This window comes from Pelodiscus sinensis, chromosome 6 (genome assembly GCF_052426305.1).
Source record: "Pelodiscus sinensis isolate ZL-2025 chromosome 6, ASM5242630v1, whole genome shotgun sequence".
Classification (NCBI taxonomy): Eukaryota; Metazoa; Chordata; order Testudines; family Trionychidae; genus Pelodiscus; species Pelodiscus sinensis.
In genome coordinates this window covers 94,431,349-94,452,890 of record NC_143057.1, presented here as the reverse complement: position 1 = coordinate 94,452,890, position 21,542 = coordinate 94,431,349, and the positions used below count along the sequence as shown (strand labels likewise).

The following is a 21,542-nucleotide window of genomic DNA, read 5'->3' as shown; positions in this document are numbered from 1 at the left end:
TATTTATTTCCCCTCACTTCCAAGGAGGGAAATCCTTTCTTTATCTGGCTGGGGGTGAAGTAGTTAAGCAGACTCTAGAGCCAGGGTGGGCAATAATTTTTGCAGGGTGGGTGCACCATCAATTTTAGGAAGTTGTTAGGGGATGACTTCAGACCTCCCTGCCAGAAGGGGCAAGTCCTCAAGCAGAAGGAGGAGGAGATAGATACGAGAGAGAAAGAGAGAGACTGTGTGCATATGGCTATGTCCACACTGCTGAGTTCTTTCGAAAAAAGGTAAACAAATTGCAAACCACAATTTGCATACCTTTTTCTGATTCTTTTTTTGATATTTGGCCTGTCTACACGGGCACTGCCTTTTTAAGAAGCACTCCTCTTCATACCTCAGATTAGAGCAGCTCTCTTGTGCATCCCTCTCCCTGACTTTTGCTCTGCAACAGTGCTGGCCCGATCAGATAGGTAAACTAGGTGGTTGCATAGGGTGCCAAGTGAGATGGAAATGTATTTTTCCCTTTATTTAAAATGTATTAATATGTTATCTCTTATCTACAAAGATATCAAATATTGTACTTGTAAACAGAACATCTGACTTGGCAATGATGCAGATTTATATTTATTCCACATTATGGAGCATGGCTGTGTATGTAAATACAACTAAAATGTGTCACGACATAGCTTCCAAAGAACACTTCCTGGCTTTGCTGAATGGGGTTAGGGGTCTGACATTCTCAGTAGCCTAGTGTTGCCCACTCATGCAGCTGAGTCAGTGTTGCTCTTATCACATACTGATCAGCAGTCCACGAAGCTTCTCTGCTATGTTACAAGCCATCATACCACAGATGCTGTGCCTATGAAAAATCTGTATTGCGTTGGACTTAAAGAATTTGGTAAGAGGTTTTAACAAGATTGTAAAAGAATCACAAGTACTTGTAAGATTAAGATTGTGTATTTATTGTAGACTATTACTGGTGAAGTAACAGTAAAGCCCTGATTTTTAAACACTTGACTGCTAATGTTAACAAATACCACTTAACAGATACATTCCTTTCCATTCTAATTGCAATAGGCTGTGTCTACACTGGTGCGACCTTTTTGCTTTTGCGCAAAAAATTGCTGCCTGTCTACACTGGCCACGTGTTTTTGCGCAAGTAAATTGATATTCTAATGTATGAAATCAGGGCTTCTTGAGCCAGAACTCTGATGCTCCCGCTCAGGAATAAGCCCTTTTGCGCAACTGTTCTTGCATAAGAGGCCAGTGTAGACAGGCAACATGAATTTCTTGCGCAAGAAAGCCCTACGGTTAAAATGGCCATCAGAGCTTTCTTGTGCAAGAGAGCATCTACACTGGCATGGATGCTCTTTTGCAAAAGTACATATCAGTGTAGACGCTCTCTTCTGGAAAAGTTTTTCCACAAGAACTCTTCCACAAAAGAGTTCTTGCGCAAGAAGCTGCCAGTGTAGATGTAGCCATAGTGTTTAGTAATACAGGGCATCCCAGCTATAAGTCGCCCCGGTATACATCCGTTCCACACTGAAGCCATTGACGCTTATATGAATTGATGTGTTATAAGTCCTCCCATTCCCCACTCTTAACTCCCAGGGAGGGGGGAGGAGAAACAACCCAATTTGCACAAATGGAAGTCAGCTTCAGGAAAAACATTTTCCCTACTTTAAGTTGTTTCATTATATAAGTCAATGTTTTTTGGAACGTATCATGGACTGATAGCAAGAACAGCCTGTAATAGGGGATGTCTACACTTGCCCCCTCGTTCGAGCTAGGGATGCAAATGTAGGTGACTGAAATTGCTAATGAAGTGGGGATGTAAATATCCCGCGCTTCATTAGCATGATCTCGCCAGCGTGTTACTCCGCTCAACAGCTGATTCGAACTAGGAAGTGCGCACCGGGACGCGTTAGTTCGAACCAAACTCCAGGGTTCAAACTAATGTTACTTCTCAAAAAATGAGGAGTAACATTAGTTCGAACCAAGGGGTTTGGTTCGAACTAATGCGTCCCGGCGCGCACTTTCTGGTTTGAATCAGCTGTTGAGCGGAGTAACGTGCCGGCGAGATCATGCTAATGAAGTGCGGGATATTTACATCCCCGCTTCATTAGCAATTTCGGTCGCCTACATTTGGATTCCTAGCTCAAACGAGGGGGCAAGTGTAGATGTACCCATAGAAATTCTAGTCTTCTGTTTGATTTTAAGTATTTTTAAGTGAACTGTGAAATGAGTAAAATGTATTAGATTTACTTTAATATGATATCACATGTGCAGTAACTCACCAGGAAAGGTTTCAGGGGAGTCTATTCAGTAGGGTCTAGGGATGTAAAAAATGCCTACAATAGTTAACCAGTCAAATGATTTGTTTAACTAGTTAACTGTCAGCCCCACCGTGGCTGTGGTTAGCCCCGGCTTCCATGATCCATGAACCAAGTGACATGATCCAAGTGACTGTAACTAAGCTGTCTGGTTTTTCTCCTCCTCTCCTCCACTCATGGACTTAGGCGTTAACCTGTTGTTAAATAACGAGTTTGGATAAGTGCCTTTCACTGTATAAAGTGAAAATGATAAGTTGAGAGAGGATGAAGGGGAAAGAGGGGGATTTGCAATAGGGCCTAGGGGACTTAGAAGCCCATCTCACAATGGAATGGAATGATAGGTGCCTAAATCCTTTGGGCTCTGTTGACAATCCCAGATTTATTCTCCCTGGCCTTTATTGTCTTGCCAATGTTTATTGCCAGATAGAGAACAGAAACTTTCCAAGTCAGTGTGGGAGGTTTCAATGCATCGTTGGGGGCGGGAGAAGATTTCCTTATAGAAGTCCAGGGGGTTGGAGTCCCCAACTCAGTAGATTGGGGTGGCCCCTTATTCACGCTGCACATCCCTTTCCTTTGTGCCTATCAGTTAGTGAGGGGGAGCTCTCGAAGTTCGGAGATTCAAACCCGATACGCATCTGAACTTTCAAAGAATGGGGACCCCTCTGTGACAGCCCCCGTTCCAAAGGGTGCCCAGTTCTTTGCACACAGCTTTCCCCGCAGCCTTGACACACTCACTGCACCAAACACGTCTTGCAGAATATGTACTGATAAAGAGGAATATGGAAGGTATCTACAGAATGCTTGTAACTTGCCAAGACACGTGTTCCTGTGCAGCCAGCCAGCTCTGCACTGGACTGCACTCTGGGCGCAGGGGATAGGAGAAGACTCAGATTTTGTTTCATGTTATAAAAAATGTGTTTCCTCCACACTCTCATTTCTAGTTAAAGCCTTTATTTTTTTCTTAAATAAATCTTCTTTTGCTTTGTTGCAAAAGCTCGCAAGTGCTGTGTGGGACAGAGAAGGTGGTTCAAGGTAAAGCTGGTGAACTGGGAGACACTTCTCCCTTGGGGGCAGAGCTTCTGGGATTTCTCTGGGCGGCCAGTGTCAGAAGCTGGAGGTCACATCGGGGAATGAGTCAAAAGCACTCGGAAACTGGGAAGCAACTTTTTGTTAACCTGCCTGGCAATGACAAGGCTGGCATAGCCCAGGGAAGGAGCAGCCTGAGCAGTTCACAGGGGGGTAGCGTCAGGTCCCTGATACCCAGCTGCTACCAGAAAGACTCCCACTTAGTTACATGTCACTTGGCACCTTTATTTCTATTTTCTATCTTTATTTTCTTTGTAACCATTTTTAAGCAGTTAAGAAATAGAGCAATAGCCATTGTAACCATATGATTTATAAGCTTCTTCAATAAACCAGTAACTGTTTAAGCTTTAACCTGACTCCTTCAGTTGCTGTAACAGAACCAAGCACAATTTAAAAGAACTTCAGCCAGTCATAAGGGACAGAGGGTATGTCTACACTACCATCCTAGTTCGAACTAGGGTGGTTAATGTAGGCAACCGAAGTTGCAAATGAAGCCCGGGATTTAAATATCCCGGGCTTCATTTGCATCTTGCCGGGCGCCGCCATTTTTAAAGCCCCAGTAGTTCGGACTCCATGCCTGCGGCTACACACGGCACGGAGTAGGTAGTTCAAATTAGGCTAATTCGAACTACTGTTACACCTCGTGGAACGTGGAACGAGGAGTAACTGTAGTTCGAATTAGCCTAATTCGAACTACCTACTCCAGGCCGTGTGTAGCCGCGGGCACGGAGTCCGAACTACCAGGGCTTTAAAAATGGCGGTGCCCAGCAAGATGCAAATGAAGCCCAGGATATTTAAATCCCGGGCTTCATTTGCAACTTCGGTTGCCTACATTAACCACCCTAGTTCGAACTAGGATGGTAGTGTAGACATACCCAGATATAGGAAGAGCTGGAGCATTTGGATCGTGTCGCTTACAGAGGACAGATCTGTAGATCTCTCAGTCTTCCCTAGGCTGTCCTCTGTGAAGGGATCCTGTATCCTAGCAGTTAAAATCTGAGATGTAATAAGCTCTTCCTATAAACTCTGGGGTGTCTGTCAGCCCGTTGGCTGCCCTCCATGAAGGGATCCTGATCCTAGCGGACTAAGACACGGACGTTAAACTCCTCGGGGCACCTGTCAGTCTCTCCTAGACTGCCCACTGTGACGGGGCCTTCTGTCCCAGCAGTTGAAGACTCGGGTGTAACACACACACACACACACACACACACACACACACACACTCACACACACTGCCCTGACCATCGGCTGACACAGGGTCACCTCCTTGTGGCTAGATGAGGTGCAGAGGTTCTTTCCCATATCATGCCTCCTTCCAATAGTTGCTCAGTCATCTCTCCGCCTTGGTTGCTGGTAGAGGATTCAAGTCCCCTCTCTACCATGGAGTCTAACCCAGGGACAATGATTTGTTTAATTGGTTAACCATCAGCCCCACCGTGGCTATGGGCAGTCAAAGTCTACTCCCTCAGACTCCTTGCTACCTCCATTTCCTACTTCTTCTCCCCCTCTGAGAGCTGCAGAGAGGTCTCCTTACAGTCTCTTTCTGCTACGGACTTCCTGGGTTTTCACTACAGCCAGGCTTCATTATTGCTTAGCTCTGGATTCTTCTCTCCCAGCTGTTGCCAGGTATGTTAATTGGCCTGTTAGATCTAAGTTAACTCTTTTTCAGAGTCTGTATCAAAACACCCCATCAAAAGCAAATACAGGAAAACAGTCTGAAAGTGTAAACCTGACAAAGCAATAAACTGAACAAGGCAACCGAAGAAAGGAAAAGTTGGCAATTTTAACCATAGCTGTTGCAACACATGCCAGCTAGAACAATGTAAAAGAAACAAATACATGCACATGACAGAACTGAGTAACGGCATTAATTAGAATCATTGACACACTCACCCCGTTTCTTTATGTCCTTCAGGTGTACCATTATTAAAATTTAAAAATACATGCTCTTCAGGGCAGAAGCCTGCTTTCAAGTATATTATAAGTCACCTAGCCCATGCACATGCACCTCAGTATACACATCTATTTCAGGGTTCACTTAATAAAAGCTTCTAGCGTCCATCTCCTTTTGTAATTGAACTATGCCATAGAATTAAAACTGTTATTCAAAGCTCTCTTGCAGCTGCATTCTTTCTTTCCTTGCAACTTAGTTAAATGTTAACTTCACATGTAAAGCAGATGTACCAATTACATACCCTCAAACATTAAGGCTGTGTCTACATTGGCACGATCTTGCACCAAAGCAGCCGCTTTTGCGCAAAAACATGCTGCCTGTCTACACTGGCAGGGAGTTCTTGCGCAAGAACACTGATTTTCTGTGTGAAATCAGTGCTTCTTGTGCAAGAACTATGATGCTCCCACTCAGGAATAAGCCCTCTTGCACAATTGTTCTTGCGCAAGAGGCCAGTGTAGACAGGCAACATGAATTTCTTGTGCAAGAAAGCCCGATGGCTAAAATGGCCATCTGAGCTTTCTTGTGCAAGAGAGCATCTACACTGGCACGGATGCTCTTGCGCAAAAGCACATCTCTTGCGCAAAGGCACATGCCAGTGTAGACGCTCTCTTGCGCAAATACTTTAATGCAAGAACTCTTGCATTAAAGAGTATTTGAGCAAGATCATTCCAATGTAGACATAGTCTAACAGGTTGCTGCAGTGCACTATTTCTAAGCTTCCACCCACAGCTTAGAATCTGAATCTGTGACTAGGACTCATTTGCTCTTAAGCTTTTGAACCTAAAAAGGCTTACCTGTACCTAATTAGCTCAATCTACAGATAACTGAAGCTTGCTCTGAGTTAACCCACAAAGTCCAAGCTGCTAGTTCAGCTTTACCCTCTTTGTAGGGACACTGACCTGCTAACAAAGCAGTGTTCACACCTGCACTGGCCTCAGCAAAGCTTTGTAAGATAGTCAGAATCCTCCTTCCAGATGATGTCATGGTAACCTCTCACCCCAAAGGATACTTTTCCAGGAGAGGGAATCTCCATGACTTAACCCATGGTTCTCTATCCTGGGTCTGCAGGGTTTATAGGATCAGACATTCTCCAAAGCTCCATCTTGAAGCCTGCTGATGCTTGCTTACCTGGGATGCCTGAAATCCAGACCCAGTTTGAGGATCTGCTCTTGAGTCCTATTGGCAGACTCCCAGAGCAGCTGATTGGTCTGATGACCCTACCTAAATCAGTAACAGGAACAATAAGTTAGAACAACTAAATAGCACTGTGTTCTGTGTGCCCTCTGCTCACCTGACTTGATTTTCTGGCATCCTGACCTGACTCCTGGCATATGACTAGTGGTTACAGAGACTGCTCAAATGGGCTCCCTATCTTGGATTTAAATTCCAGTAGGGGGTTGATTTATCTTATATACAGACTGAATAAGATGTGGGTCACGTGAAGACTCACCACAAAGCAGAAAGAAAGTGCAGGCACACAGGCTTGGACAAAGGGGTTCTTGTGAGAGTTGAATGCGCCTTATTACAGAACCATGAGGAGAAGCACAGATAAAGCAGTTTATCATAATGCTGCTAAGACCACGGTACACTCATACCTTGTAAACTTCATGCAATTCTGTTCACCCTCATCTCCAAAAGAATATTTTGGAAATGGAAAAGATAGAGAAGATGATTACAGGTATAAAAAATGATTAGGAGTAAGAAACAGCTTCCTTAAAGGGGGAGAGTAAAAAGACTGGGACTGTTCAGTTTGGAAAAGAGATGCCTAAGCAGGGTCTGTATAGTTGTGACTGGTGTGGAAAAAGATTATAAGGAAGTGTTTTTTATTCCTTCACATAACGTAAGAACCAGGGGGCACCCAATGAAGTTAAAAACAAACAGTAATATTTCTTCACACAGTGCCTAGTCAACCTTGGGAACTCATTGCCAGGGGATGTAATAAAGTCCAAAATGTATAAATGTGTTCAAAAAATTATTAGATGATCCTGTCAAAGCTATTCCCCACTCTGATACGTTGAGTGCAAAGTTCCCCACTCTGATATGTGGGGGCCCACAAGCGACTTTAAAATGCCCTGCCACTAAAAGATTGTGTTAAAAACTCCCCAAAGTCACAGATTCCCCAGCCTTGGAGTGGTATCTCTGCCACCACCCACATGCAAAACCCCTTTAAAAACCCAGGGAGGCACAGTTGGGAATTCCTTCTTGTGGGGTTCCCTCAAGCTCTTTAACTCTCCCTCAGGAGAAAGTTTGAAAACTGTAATTTCGCCTCAAAGCTTGGCTGTGCAATCTTAGGCACTTGGATGCAGAATGTCCTGCCTTCTAGGACACAGGAATCAAATCATGTTCTTAAAAGGATGATTTTTATTAACAACAACAACAAAAGCACTTGGTTGCTGGCTTTTATAGAGCAACTGAAAAAATGATTAAAAACACAGGATTGCTTCCCTACAATTCAATTTAGAAAATTACAGTGGAAAAGGGAGTTACATGTGCTCAACACAGAGAAATCCCACAAACCCCAAAATAAAGAAAATAACCTGACCACATTTGACTAAATATTCCCTGTTCTACTTACATATCTGTAGTTCCAAATCTTGGTCCTTCCCTAGGCATAGATGTTGCTGGATTCTCCATGCCTGACTCCCTGGATTATTTCATGTACACCAAAGCTCTGTTCTGGTGGCACAACAGGAACAAGGTGGTCACTGTTTCTAATTCAAACGCCCATACTTGGTTTCCATTGGCCCTCCTGGCCGCCTGCCATCTGACTTCCTACACCCAAGCATTACCAGGAGCTCTCTAGGACCTAATGTCTATGGTTTTAATACTTACAGACAAGATAATTAGGCTATGTCTATACTGAGCTGTTTTGCACTAAAATATGCAAATTAGGCAAAGCACAGAATATCGCTGTGCCTCATTTGCATAATTAATGAGCAGCCACTTTTTGTGCAAGAGGCTTTTGCGCAAGAGCCGTTCTTCTACATTTTTTTCAGGAAGAACATCTCATGCGCAAGAGGGGATTTTTGAGCAAAAAGGAGCTGTGTAAATGGCTCCTTTTTGCGCAAAAGCCTCTTATACAAAAAGTGACCACTCATTAATTACGCAAATGAGGTGCAGCGATATTCCATGCTTCACCTCATTTGCATACTCTTTTAGCAAAACAGCGCCATATAGACATAGCCAGAGGGTTAGGTCTCAAGAATTAGCTTCTGAGAAAATATTTTAGTTAACTGAATGGGTAGAATGTCCAGAAAAGGGTATTAACCCTCCCATTCATCACAGAGGTTAGGTTCATCAGTAGCTATCAGACAAAACATTTAGGGATGCAACCCCAATGCTTGGGTATCCTTAAGCCTCTGACTGCAGGAGGCAGAGACTGAACTACAGGTGATGGATCGTTTGACAGTTGCCCTGTTCTATTTCCTTGAAGCATTGGGAATTGACTACCGACAGAAGACAGGATGCTGGGATAGATCAACCTTTGGTCTGACCCACTATAGCCATTCTAATATTATTATTGCTGAGGCAGATGCAATGTTGAATGCATGTGTATCTGACTTTCTCCCAGAATACAACTGTCATCTTCTATGGCCTGTATCTGGCAAATTATCAGGTCATTGCATGTGACAGCTTCATTGCTCTTGGGTGAGCTTGTTCTGACATGTGGGACTTTGTTCTGAGAAAAGGATTGCTAATCCTCTCTCCTCTTCCTTTTGTAGTTTCTTTGTTCTGAGTCCAAAGGATTACATATGTTAAAATGAACAGGTGTAGAGGCTGGACTGGTAGTTCTCCTCTCCCTTAGATTGCAGAGTACTATTTGGCTTATTTTTAAAATTGCTGTGGCTTTTTTTTGTCAGCCCCTGCCCAAGGATAGCAAGTTTTTCATGCCAGAGTAGCATGATGAATTGTGATAAAAGCCTTTCCAGAAGATGGCTGAAATTAATAAAACCTTAAATATAGTCTTCTGGAGCTTTGAAATAAACTAGGGTATGTCTACACTACCCTTCTAGTTCGAACTAGGAGGGTAATGTAGGCATACCGCACTTGCAAATGAAGCCCGGGATTTGAATTTCCCGGGCTTCATTTGCATAGGCGGGGCTCCGCCATTTTTAAATCCCTGCTCATTCGAACCCTGTGCCGCGCGGCTACACGCGGCACGAACTAGGTAGTTCGAACTAGGTTTCCTAGTTCGAACTACCATTACTCCTCATTCCACGAGGAGTAATGGTAGTTCGAACTAGGAAGCCTAGTTCGAACTACCTAGTTCATGCCGCGTGTAGCCGCGCGGCACAGGGTTCGAACGAGCGGGGATTTAAAAATGGTTATGCAAATGAAGCCCGGGAAATTCAAATCCCGGGCTTCATTTGCAAGTGCGGTATGCCTACATTACCCCACTAGTTCGAACTAGCAGGGTAGTGTAGACATACCCCCAATTATTTAGAATTGTGGTTAACAAAGTGCTACCTCTGCATTAGCCTTGGGCACAATATCATTTAGCAATACGTAGCTGCTGTTTTTCAGTGGGAGAAACTGCTATCACTGATACATCTTACTTGGTTACTACCTTGACTAAGTAGTCAGGCAAGTACTGGTGAGGGGGGCTGATTCTTCCAGTCTTGGGGTTTCATACAGGTAGCACTCAAGTTGTTAATGTATGGAAAGGTCATTTTGAGCATGTCTATAGTTGCTTCTAGGTAGGTTTGCATGGCAGTAAACAATTTTGGAATGTGTTACCCAAGCACTGTGGCAGACAGTGTGCAGCACATGTGATTTCTGAATGAATTCAGGACAGCTTTGCTTTTCAACCAATTATGTAGATTATCACATCTCCCGGTCTCTCTCACTGCTCTAGATCAGAACATGTTGGGTTTTCTTTCCCATTCCTATTCTTGCAACCCTTCCTGGGCCACTCTTTTCCTCTTGCTGTTTTGAACAGCAGTGCATTTGAGTCTTCATTCCTCTCCCCCTCCATGTTGCTGTCATGTACCATCCACCAAATCCCCCACCCCAGCTTTACTCTTTGCTTTTGGTGCCTGCCTCTTTCTGTCCCTCTCCTCAGTCTCCCGCACTAATTTCTGATCATTTCTGCTTCTATGTTGAATACCCAGCCACTCCTTAGCTACATGTTGCTTCCCCTCTCACCTCTTCTTTTGACCTGCAGGCCTAGTTCTACATTCTCACTCACCAAAAGAGCCATTTATTCATCAAGCACTGCTCTCTCTGGCCTCTCTTGCTGAGCTTTCCCTCTCTGACCCTCGTCATCTGATCTCTTTCAGCATTGCCCACCAGCCTCCTCTTTTTAATCCAGTACTCAGCCTTTCCTTGTCTTCCAGTACATTAGTGTTGCTGACTTCTTGCTTGCTTGCTCTCAGCCCTCTCCTTCCCAACCTCTTTTCCATTGATGCCATTCTTGATTCTCTCCATTCCTCATTCTAATCTACTCTTGACTCTTTTGCCTCTCTCCCCCAATGTCAGGTCTGCACTGCCAACTCTCAGGCTTGGCTCGTTAGAAACACAGTTTCCTCTATTCCTGATTTCATGCTGCTGTACTGGGTCCTGTGACCAGAGAGTCTTCTTCCATTACAAATCCATTTTCCCCTCTACCATCTTCCCAGCTGAAAAAAATTCTATTCTCCAGTGCAAGTGAATTCTATTCTCCAGTGCAAGTGTGGGGTCCCTGGCTCCATGGCCCCTAGAAGGGGCGGGCCTTGGGCAGAAGGGGTGGGGCTAAGTGCAGCCAGCTCTCATTGTTGCCTAGATCATAGCACAGCACTCTCCCCGCAGCCATCAGAATTGTATGGAGTGACACTCTGGAGGCAATTTAAAGGGCAGCAGCTGGGAGCCCTAAGCTCCTTTGAATCACTGGGCAGCAGGGCAACTATCCCTTTCCCCACCCCCACCGCCTCTGGTGGTGAGCCTACTAAACTGCCTTTCTGCCATCTATGACTCACTTCTCAAACCCTTCCTTTCTCCTACCTCCACTTCTCTCTCTGCACAGGGGATGTTGCCAATATATATATATATATATATATATATATATTTTACAGAACTGGCAAATATGACACAAATCTCTTCCTTCACTTAGTTCACATTCTCATCCCATGGCTCCTTCTCCCCACCACAGATGCAGAACATTTTCAACTCCTCTGACCCCCACACTTTCCCCAGTGACCCAACTCCTGACCTTCCTAGCACCCATTCTCATTCCCTCCTTTATTCTTTCCCTTAACCTCTCTCCCTCTCTCTCTTCTGGCTCTTTCTCCCACAACACAAAACTGCTTTAGTATCTCCCATCAAAATACTAAACAAAACTTTTGTCTCCACATTCCTCTCCAATTCTCTCGACTTCTTTTCTAAGCTTATCGAACGTGCTGTCTGGAGTTCCTCTCCACCCGGTCCATCTTACACCATCTCTATTTTGGCTTCTGCACTCAATTGGAATTGCTTTCAAAGTCTTTAATGGTCTTGTGTGGGGCATTCACCCCTATACCAGCCCTAGTGAGATTAAGGTGGCTAGGGAGGCTAGTTAACTACCTACGTTGCACCTGGAGGAGAAGCCAAGCAGCAATGAAGACTAATTAAAGAATGAAGCTCACCTGGACAGGAAAATGTGGGATTTGTGAAAAGCACTGAAGAGATCTACAGTTATTCTTTCAGGCTATGTCTAGACTGCAAGCCTCTTTCAAAAGATACTTTCGAAAAAGCCTCTTTCGAAAAAGAGCATCTAGACTACAACCAGTGCTTTCGAAAAAGCAAGCCATTTTTTTGAAAGAGAGCACCCAGGCAGTCTGGATGCTCTCTTTCAAAAAAGCACAGTTTGCATTACATAGCACCTTTTTTTGAAAGAGCACTTTTGAAAAAAGGTGTTCTTCCTTGTAAAACAAGGTTTTCCGCGGTCGAAAAAACTGCTGCATTCTTTAGATTTACTTTTGAAAGAACGCGGCGGCAGTGTAGACGCAGGGGAAGTTTTTTCGAAAAAAGGCCACTTTTTTCAAAAAAACCCTGTAGTCTAGACACACCCTCAGAGATCAAGGAGCTTGGCCCTGAAGAGGATGATAGACAGGAGGCAATATAAGAGCAGTCCAGGGAAACAGTAGCACAGTGTAGGACAGTGCAGACTTTAACTGCTGGTTTTAGGTTTGCTGTGCTAGAACCCAGTGCAGAGGGCAGGCCCCACAAATCACTGGGGAAGTGGAACCATTAAGTAGCAGTGAATTGGAAGTCTGCCAGGGACAGCCTATAGATACTTTAGTGCACACACAGCTGGAAAGGGAAAAATACAGTTACCTGTCTGGAGGGCGAAACCAGTTCAGTCCAGAGAGACAGAGTGAGCACCCACAGGAAGAGGCATCAGCATGGCAGAGCAGATCCCCAGCCATGGTCAACATGGAACACCCAAGTGGTGAACAGAGTGCTCTTAGCCAGTACTCCAGTCTCTTTCTCCTTGACCTGTCAGCAACTTTGGACACATTGTCATAGTTACCAGTCTGTGGCGTGGGCCAAGCTAATAGCTAGTTAGAGTGGACCTAAGTGGGGGAGCCAGGTTCTATCAGTCACGTTCCAATGCTCTGAGGCTGCTGCTTCACAGCACAAAACCATAGTACCATACAAGACACAAGTCTATGGATTTTGCTGCAGCATGTTGTAATCAGTCACTTTGCAACATATGTTTATCTGTTGTTTAACATCAGTCTGCTGATGAATTTTCTGGTTGTTGCCCCACTATGGTTTCAATTAGATTTGTTATCTCTACATGTTGGGAGTGCTTGCTTCTAACTTCAGGGTCATCAATCTGCTCTCATCATAATGGGAGTGTTTATGTGACCTTCTAGTACCTCTGAGATCCTAGTTTCCCCCTTTTGGTACATCTGAGCCTAACAATAACCTTCATTTCACACACACATTCTTCACTCATACCAAAACGCTATTACTACAAAGTACAGAACTATTTGTAATTACAAATCATAGAGGTCTGTACCATCTATCACATCGACAAACTATAACTTATGGTGATGATGATCATCACTAGGACTGTTCTTATCTGTTTCTGTCTTGACACCAACAACACAGGCAACCTGTCTGATGCATCTTTACAATGGCACTAGACCTGTGTGTGTGGAGGAAAAAGATCTGAGGGGGTAGAAGTCTCAGTGCACTGCTCCTGCCTTCAAATACCACCCACGCAGCTCCTATTGGCCAGAAACAGGGAACTGTGGCCAACAGGAGCTGATGGGGCGGTGTCAAAAAAGAGAGGCAGTATGTGGAGCCACATGCCCCCATTCCACACTCCAGAGGCCATAGAGATGCATTGGCTCTTCCAGGAGTAGCATTGGGCCAGGACAGGCAGGGAGTTTGTTCCAGCCTCCCTGTGCCACCAACTGGAAGCCAACAGCAGTGTTACCTGAAAGAAAGCTGCACACAAACTCTCAGTCCCCTTCTGTAGCCAGCACCCTAAGCCTCCGTCCTGAGCCCCCTCCCAGAGGCAGCCCATACCCCCCTCTTGCACCGTTGCCCCAGCGTTGGCCCCTCCAGGAGTCAGCACCTAAAGCCCCCACCCCAGCCTTGTCCCTGCATCTCAGCACCAGCATCCCATACCCCCTCCTACACTTTAGTCCCCCACCCCAACTCTGACACCCTCTCCCAAAACCAGCACACATATTCCCTCCTGCACCTCAGTCTGTGATAACTCTCCACCTTGCACCCTACCTTAGTAGTTCCTGAATCTGGAAACTTGCAGCAAGGATGCACTTGATGCCTGCTGGTTCTGCTTTTAAAAGGCTGCCTTTTATATCCTCTGTCATCTGGAAGGAAACTCATTCTTCTCTCTGTGAAACAGTACAGCAACAAGATGGAGTTTGGCTTCATATGGGCAAGTCACATATCCATGCAGGACTAAGTTATTTCCAGGTAAACGCCATTGTTTCCATGCTAGTGTTAACATTTATAGGAAGGCTCATCAGATATGGGTTGGCACCTCCCAAAGCCCATTGTCAGTTGAATAGTCCTCTTGACAATATATTGTGTCTCAGAAACAAACATTTGAAATATAAGTACATAGCCAATACTCATAATTTCAAAAACAAAAATGCCACATGCATACAAACAGCACAATCATAATCAGCAAACCATAAGCTTTACTCAGAAACCTCACTTAGCACACTTTGTACAAGGCTGTTGAAAATATATAACAATGGTTGCAACAGTGATCTATATGGTCATATTTTAATCCGATAAGTTCATATACCGTCTCCCGTATTACTGAGAAATCCCACCCACAAATACATTCAACTACCATCTCTATGGGGAAGATCCACAGATCTTCCTCTATTCCAGGCTTGCTTCTTTCAGACCAAATCTTAGCCTCTCTTTGACCTATCATTGTGAACTTCTCGCCCTCAAGCTTAACATGGGTAAAACAGAACTCTTCCTCTTCCTTTCCCCCCCCCCCCAACCCCCTCCCCTCCCCACTACCTCTTTTCTCAATCACTGTGCAACTCATCATACAGGCCCATAACTAGACATCATTTTCAGGTTGGACTTCTCTCTGGGTCCTCATGTCCAGGCTACGTCTAAGTCTTGCAGATTTCTATATGCAACATTTCTGAGATATAACCTTTCCTATTCCCCCCACTCCAAAGCTGAAACAATTTCCCAGTCTTCAGTCATCTCAAACAGTCAGTTAAAACAGGGCAGAGTACTTGAGGCCTGAGTTACTGCAGGCTGTGTTGAAAGGGTAAATCAGTGAGCTGGGTTGTTGTTGCAATGCCTGAGTGATTACTCCCCTCCATTCTGGAGGTGCAGCTGAGTGAGTAGCCCACATTTGGCTGCAAGTTTGCCTCTCAGTTACAATTTGGTTGACAAAGGTAATAGTCTAAGGCTGTGTCTAGATTGGCCAGTTTTTCCGGAAAATCAGCAGCTTTTCTGGGAAAACTTGCCAGCTGTCTACACTGGCCGCTTGAATTTCCGGAAAAGCACGGACGATCTCATGTAAGATTGTCAGTGCTTTTCCGGAAATACTATGCTGCTCCTGTTCGGGCAAAAGTCTTTTTCTGAAAGACTTTTGCGCAAAAGGGCAAGTGTAGACAGCACAGTACTGTTTTCCACAAAAAAGCGCTTTTGCGGAAAAGCATCCTGCCAATCTAGACGTGCTTTTCCTAAAATGCTTTTAATGGAAAACTTTTCTGTTAAAAGCATTTTCAGAAAATCATGCCAGTGTAGACGTAGCCTAAATGTAATATACTTAGACTTCTGTAAGCCATTTGATGTAGTATTGCCTGATATTTTGAAAAACCTAGAATACAAAGTTAACGTGACATTCTAATGGATTACAAACTGGCTAAATGATAGGTCCAAAAATGTAACTATACATGGCAAATCGTCAAGTCTGTGTTTGTAGCAGAGACCTGTAGGGATCCATTCTTGGTCTTATGCTATTTAACATCTTTATCAATGACCTGAAAAAATACGATGTACGCAGTTTGGTTAATGCCCATAGAGGACAGGTCACAGCGCTCTGGATCAACTGATAAATTGGCCAAAAGCAAACTACATATTTTAATAAAGCTAAAATGTAAATGCATATCTCTAGGACAGTGGATATGGGCCATACTGACAAGATGAGAGAACTCTGCCCTGGGATGCACTGACTTTGAAAAAGATTCGGGAGGTGTGGTATATAATCAGCCTGAACAGGAGCTCCCAGGGCAATGGTGTGGCCCAAAAGTCAAATGCAGTGCTTGGATGCATATATGGGGAATCTCAAATGGTTATTTATCCCTGTATTTGGCATAGGTGCAAATGCTGCTAAAATACAGTGTCCAGTTCTGGTATCAATTCAAGGAAGATACTGATAATTTGGAGATGATTTAGGGAAGAGCCACGTAGTAATGAAAGGATTGGAAAAATATATCTTAGAGAGAGACTCAAGGAGCTCAATCTGTAGGCTAACAAAAAAGTTAAGGGGTGATTTGATCAAGTCTATAATTACCTACCTGGGAAACAAAAATATTGATAATGGGCTCTTTTGTCTGGCAGAAGAAGGTATAATATGATCCAATGGCTAGAAGATTAAGTTAGGCAAATTCAGGTTGGACATCAGGAATGTTAACCATTGAAATAGTTTAGTAATGGTTGCTGTGGCTTTTCCATTGGTGTCACTTTTAAAATCAGGATAGGCTCTAGTTAAAGGAATTATTTTAGGGAGGTTGGGTGGCTTGTGTTTTGCTAGATGTCAAACTAAATCACAATGGCCCCTCGGGCCTTGGAATCTATGACCCATACTTCAAGAAACAGCAGTGCTCCATAAACATGGCCCTGATGTTTTGAGAATCCCCAATGGCTTGGCATGCAAATGAACTGAGCATCCAGTACTGAGAATAGATTTGGTAGAAGACAAACATCATCCACATCCTGCTTTTAAAATTCTCTTTATTATTTAAGTGCATAAAACCATACCACACTTCCTCTTCCCAAGGGTACACTAAAGCAGTGGTTTTCAAACTATGGGTTGTGGCCCAGTACTGGAATGTCAGACACTGGGTCTCATTGCTGCAAGGAGATCAGGTGACTAGAGGGTGCTAAGGCAGGCTACCTGTCCTAGCACTACAGACTGTGCTGCACCCCAGAAGCAGCTGTCAGCCAGCTCGTCTCCTAGATGGGGGGTGAGGGAGAGTGCACAGGGCTCCGCAGACTGCCCTTGCCTTGAACACTAGCTCTGCACTCCCATTGGCTGGGAACCTGCTGCTACTTCTTCTGGAATTCAGCATGGTCTGCTGTGTCAGGAGAGGCAGGAAGCCTGCCTTAGCACCCCCACTAACAGGCTGACCGGGAGCTGCTTGAGTAAGCCCTTCCTGCCCCAGCCCTGATCCTTCCCACAAAGTTGGAGCTCCCTCCTACTCCCGAAAGCTGTCATCCTCAGCCTCATGCCGGAGCCCACACTCTAGTAAAATTATGTTGGGTCACAGGCATCAACAATTTTCTTCAATGTGGTCATGAGAAAAACAGTTTGGAAACCACTGCTCTAAAGGATCCCTTGACATTTCCACTGCATACCTCTCTGTGACTCAGTTTTCTCATTTGTAAAATACTAGCTATAATTACTCTAACTCACAGGGATGTTCTGAGTCTCTTGTTCACTTTGGATCCTGTTGTAGACATGCAGAGTATTATTAACAGAGTATTATTATAGTATTTTGACACAGGGCGGCTCTTTTAGAAGCAGGACCTGTAGGTATCAAGTGTATCTTGGCTGAAAGTTTCCTGGCTCTCATAACAGGAACCACAGCCCACACACTAAGGTGGGGTGCAGAGAGGAGAGTTACCACACAACACCACTGCATTTTTTTTGTCCTTCACAACATAGCTGTGGAAGTACTGTAAGAGGTTGTTTCCCACCAGTTCCTGACAATGCCATCCAAGGTGGCCCATCCTTGACCCACTGTGACTGAGGTAAAAATCAGTGTCAAAGCCTTACCCCTTGATAGACTGTCACCTGTAAAATGACAGAACTGAAATTCTGTTTATCCCAAACTCGTACATAAATTGCAGGCACTTTTCTTTCAGGCTTCTCTGGACTTGGTCTTATTCATTACTATTTATATATAATCTCAAAGGCTCAACAGCTAAATGCATGCATATGTATGAAGTGGAAATCTGTCCCTTCAGAAATAATGTCATTATGACACTGTGAAAACACTAAGTTGATGCATCAGTGTGTCCTAGACATAGTGTGATTTTCATTTATGCACACTCTCCCTCGCTCTCACCTTTCTCAAAACCAGAATTAGTGTGATAAGGAGTATCTTGAGCTTGTCTCCTCATCATGTTCTAGAGTCAAATGAAAAGAATCACACACATTTAGAGCTGGAGGAGAGACCTTGTTATGTCATCTATTCCACCTCCTTAGTGCTGAGGCAGAATCAAATATACCCTGATCATCCCTGAAGCTATGTCTACACTACGGAGATTTTTTCAGGATACCAGAGGTATCCCAGAAAAACTCCGCCATGTCCAGGGAATGCGTCTGCTCTTCTGCTTTTTTTTTTTTTTTTTTTTGCAGAAGAGCAGATGCGCTTTTTCAGAAACCCTGTCTTCCTCCTCCTATGAGGAGGAAGGGCTCTTCCAAAAGACGATGCTTTTATTTCAGAAAAGCTTCTTCCAAAAAAACTATCGGAAAAAGGTACACAAGTTGCAGAGTGCAATTTGCATACCTTTTCCTGATAGATCATTGTAGTGTAGACATAGACTGACAGAGATTTATCTAATCCGTTCTCAAAGACCTCCAGTGATAGGGATTCCACAATATCCCGTGGTAGTCCATTTCAGTGATTAACTGTCCTTTTAATAGCTAGCCTTACCTGCCACTAGTTAGACAGACGAATTCTATTCCTTCTCAGGGAGGTGCATTAACTATGCTGATAGGAGAACCACTCCCAACACTGTAGTAAGTAGTGACATTGAAGTGTAGAACTGGGTTAAAAAAAGAACTAGATAAATTCATGGAATGTGGGTCCATCCATGGCTGTTAGCCAGGTTGGCAGGAATGGTTTCCCCAGCCTCTGTTTGCCAGAAGTTGGGAATGGATGACAGGGGATGGATCCCTGGATGATTACCTGTTCTGTTCAGAGATTCTAGGATCCTAATTTGAAATACCTACTCCGTGCTGCGTGTAGCCGCGGGCACGGAGTTCGGACTAAGGGGGATTTAAAAATGGCGGCACCCGGGAACATGCAAATGAAGCCCGGGATAGTTAAATCCCGGGCTTCATTTGCAACTCCGGTTGCCCTCATTTGCCTACCTAGCTCGAACTAATGAGCTAGTGTAGACATACCCCAAGGCTTTTGCACAAAAATGGCTGTTTCTGTGCAAAAACCAGTGAAGCGTTCACACCTCAAGTGCGTTTTTGTGCAAAAAAAAAAGAAAGTTAATTGACAGGACAGAGGGCTTTCGCCGGTAGAATTATTCCTCTCCCCATGAGGAATAACTCCTTTTTGCCCTATAGCTCTTGCGCAAAAAGGCATGTGTGGATGCTCCACAGGGGTTTCTTGTGCAAAAAGAGCCTATCAGAAAAAGCACAAGTGCTCTGATGGCCATTCTGTTAATGGCAATCAGAGCTTTCTTATACAACAGCATCAATGCAGGGTGGACACTCTCTTGTGCAAGAGGACATCACTTTTGCGATGTGCTTTTGAGGTGTGGATGTGGTTTTGTGCAAGAAGTTTTTGGGGAAGATCTCTTCTTCAAAAAGCTTCTTGCGCAAAAACCCTGCAGTGTAGACAAAGCCAGAGTTTTCCCCCATCTGACTGAAGAGGGGTTAGTAAATCACTTACCCTTTTATGCTAAACAATTTGTTACACCTTGTTCTTAGCTGTAGCATTCAGAGTACATTTTACTGACCTGAAAGCTGTGTGTAAAGTCCACAACTTGTTTCTCTCACCAACAGAAGTTGGTCCAATAAAAGATACCATTTTGTCACCTTCTCTACTATCCTGGAACCAACAACTCTGTGCAGAAACTTACTGGACATTTTGTGTTTCACAATATACTTCTCAACTGATATCTGGGTAATCAAAGTTCCCCATTATGACCAGGTTTTGCACTGTGGTATTTCTGTTGTTTGCTCTAGAAATGTCACCTGATTTGGTGGTCTATAATGGATGTTTATCATTCTTGTTTTCCCCCTCCCCACTTTTCTCTTCACCTAGAGACTTTGAGCTGTTCTGTCTCTCACCTCCAAGCTCTTAGAACAAGGGTATATGTTCTTCATGTGTCATGCAACACCCTGTCACGGCTCAATTCCCCAACCTGGCACTTTGAGTGTAGATATGGGGGTTCCCTAGCAGAATAAACACTGTAAGAACCTGTCTCTGTAACTTCCAGAAACAAACTAGTACAGTCTCAGTTTCCCTAAGATCCAAGAAAAAAAATTGTCACCACCAAGCGTCAATTTGAAAAATAAATAAATAAATAAATAAAAAGAAATAACCCTTCTTACAGGGAAGAAACCACTTGGAAACCCTTCTCTGAGGCAAAGTTCTCCCCCCTTCTCCCAGCTCCATTTTGCTTAAAGTTGGGAAAACAAACAAGGATAATCCGTGGAGAACAATGGGGCTCTGCTTCTCTTGGGTAATGTGATTTCACTTAGGTATGTAGGTTTAAGGACACAAATCTAATACCAGTTAACCAAAACAAAGAGAAAACACTTTTATTATTAAAACTAGACTACTGTTGCAAGTATAGTAAATGACTGGATATTGAAAGCCATGGATTGAAATAGACTCATGGAGAATCCCTGGGCTATAATCCTTAGTTACAAAAGAACAGAGAACAATAATTAACCAGCTCAGACATGACTTCCAAACCTCCAAACAAGGAAAACAATAAAAACCTTACAGACTATTTAAACTTTTCCCTACTTACACATTTCAAGGAGTCTATTTCTGGGAGTGTCCATCTCTCCTGCTATCTGGGGAAACACTGCAGCTTGCTTCAAACAAAGGAAGAAAAACCCCTCCTCTTGTTTGAAATTCCTTATCTGTATTTCATTGGCTGAATGCCCAAAGCCTCTTTCCTCAGGTGCATCTCCAGATTAGTTTAATCCTTTCCTTGCTCTCCAGCTAAGAGACTCTCCTTTGTGGTTCCTATTCATGACATACCTACCTCGTCTTCCTGAACGAGCTATGCTCTATACCAGTATCCAAGTCATAAGATGTCTTCCACCAGTCTTTCATGGCAATTGTCATAATTTTGTTCATGTACAAATACTTAATTCTTCCTGTTTCCTTTACTCTTTGCATATGTGTGTACAGACAGACATCTAAGATGATGCATAAGCATGGGAATAAGGAATGTGGGGGGCTGCAGCAACTCCACATTATAGCCAGGGCTCTGCCATGTGGCAGAGCTGGGGGGGGGGGGGTCCATGCCTGGCTCCACACCCATCCCCAACTCATGGGATGGAGTGCAGACAAAGGTAAGGAGGTTGACTTTCAGCACCACCACTACTAGTGTATGGTTTATGTATTAATAATCACCGTCAGTGGAGATATTTAAGAGCAGGTTAGATAGACATCTATCAGGGATGATTTAGATGGTGCTTGGTCCTGCCATAAGGACAGGGGACTGGACTTAATGACCTCGCAAGGTCCCTTCCAGTTCTGGTATTCTATGATTCTATTAAAACT

General features: G+C 44.0%; 1 protein-coding gene across 1 annotated transcript in view; it reads right to left on the bottom strand.

The window, feature by feature from the left end:
• ELOVL7 (ELOVL fatty acid elongase 7) overlaps nucleotides 1-20,795 on the bottom strand; it is a 93,064-nt gene extending 72,269 nt beyond the window's left edge. Inside the window, exons 1-2 of the mRNA XM_075932878.2 lie at nucleotides 20,779-20,795; nucleotides 14,068-14,186 (exon numbers count right to left, since the gene is read on the bottom strand). The gene's annotated coding sequence lies outside the window, so the exon portion shown is untranslated. The remainder of the gene's footprint in view (nucleotides 1-14,067; nucleotides 14,187-20,778) is intronic.
• Between the last annotated feature and the right edge of the window lie 747 nt (nucleotides 20,796-21,542).